Below are 1907 nucleotides of genomic sequence, written 5' to 3'. Positions count from 1 at the left end.
GGAGCTTTACAGTTCGCTAAGCATTTCTGAAAATGTGATATATATATATATGTGATTTATATATGTCTGTATCTTTATTCATACATAAATAAGATATATATATATATAAGTTTCTATGTCTACCATTTGCATTTTAATAACAGTAATAATAACATCTATTATTACTATTATTTCAAAAAAGTAAGAACTCCATTATTAAATGAAAACAAAATCCTGATCAGAAGTATATAGACATGGAAATGAATTCTAACAATGGCAAAAAGAGATTTGTGAATTTAAACACTAGGTTTCCAAAGCTAGGAAGAAATCTTAAAACTATTAGCATTTGTTTTCCCAGTTATTTTATACAATTTGAAATATTTGAGAAAACAAAACTTCATTTTTATATGTGATAGCCTGCTTATGTGTATTTCCAACTCACTGCAGATGCAAAGATGTGTAGATTAGCCAAGATGTGTCCTGAGATATACACATGGTAAACATTTCAGGAAAAACAAACAAACAAGATAAAAAACAAACAAAAATTACTTATCCAAACAAACTAATAAATCAAGAGATAAAGAAAAGAAAAAATCAGGCTGATATTAAAGCAAGAAATAGGAACACTCTCCAGTTTTGAAATTATTACAAAATACCGCAGGTAACATAAGGAAGTAGTTTGTTGCAGATTGTATACAAGGTTTTAGAAGCACATTAAATAAACATTAAATTACTTTGTACAGTCAAGTGCTCAATAGACATGAAATGCCAAAATTAATGTTAAGCATGAAAGCCTGTGAAACTTTAATTCACTAGTTTACTGTCCTTGTTTTTTTTGCAATAAAATGCCATCCTTCCTTACTTAATTGACTATATTTCTTCAGACAGATCCCAACACATGCAGAGCAGATGGAAGGGTAGTATTCACTTAAAAATTAATAATTCATCATTTTCTTTTGTCACACTGATTAATGTTAAACATAATTTCATAGAATTTTTTCCAGTCCCAATTTCCCATAGAAATTGTTCAAAAACTAAATTACAAATTTTGTTCTGAGTTTTTCTGTGGCCTTCATCACCATATGATTAGAATCTATTAACATATCTTAATAACACTCATATCCTCTTGAAATAGCATTAATCTCATTTTACAGGGTGGAAACTGAGATGCAGAAAGATTACATTCCTGAGTTTCCACTCACTTTGGGTGAGATTCAGTACAAACAGGTCATCATTTTTTCAGCACATTTATAATTATATAGTAGCAAATGCATCAATGCTGCAGCTTTCAGCAGTTATAGCAGTGAATGGTTGGGATTCAAACCTGAAAGACTCTTCCTGAAAAGAAAGAACACTATATGAGGGAAAGTCAATTAAGAAAAGTCTGGAGTGACTTTGTATGTGGGCAAAGGAGGAGAGAATACAAATCACTAAGGCAGCAAAATATTGCCCATGGCAACTCATGGACATGCACAACCTCTCTAAGCAACCTGTTCCAATGTTTGACTATCCTTGCAGTAAAAAATGTTTTTCTTATGTTTAAGTGGAATCTCTTCTATTTCACCCTATGTCCCTTGCATTTTATCCTGTCACGGGGCACAGCTGAGAACAGCTTGGCTTTGTCTTTAGTCCCCTCCCATCAACTATTCATACAATGGATAAGACCCCTCTGAGACTTCTCTTCTCCAGGATAAACAGTTCCAGCTCTCTCAGCCTCTCCTCATGTGACAAATGCTCCTGTCCCTAATGATCTTAGTGTACCTTCGCTGGATCTGCTCCAGTATGTCCATGTCTTCCTTGCAGTGGGGACCTCAGACCTGGACCCAGCACTCCAGATGTGTCTCACCAGCCTAAGCAGAGGAGAAGGACCACCTCTCTCATCCTGCTGGTAATGTTTTTTCTTACACAGCCCAGGATGCTCTTGGTCT

The sequence above is a fragment of the Pelecanus crispus genome, chromosome 1 (genome assembly GCF_030463565.1).
Source record: "Pelecanus crispus isolate bPelCri1 chromosome 1, bPelCri1.pri, whole genome shotgun sequence".
Taxonomy (NCBI): domain Eukaryota; kingdom Metazoa; phylum Chordata; class Aves; order Pelecaniformes; family Pelecanidae; genus Pelecanus; species Pelecanus crispus.
The sequence above is the reverse complement of the archived record's forward strand: the minus strand, read 5'-3'. Positions refer to the sequence as shown.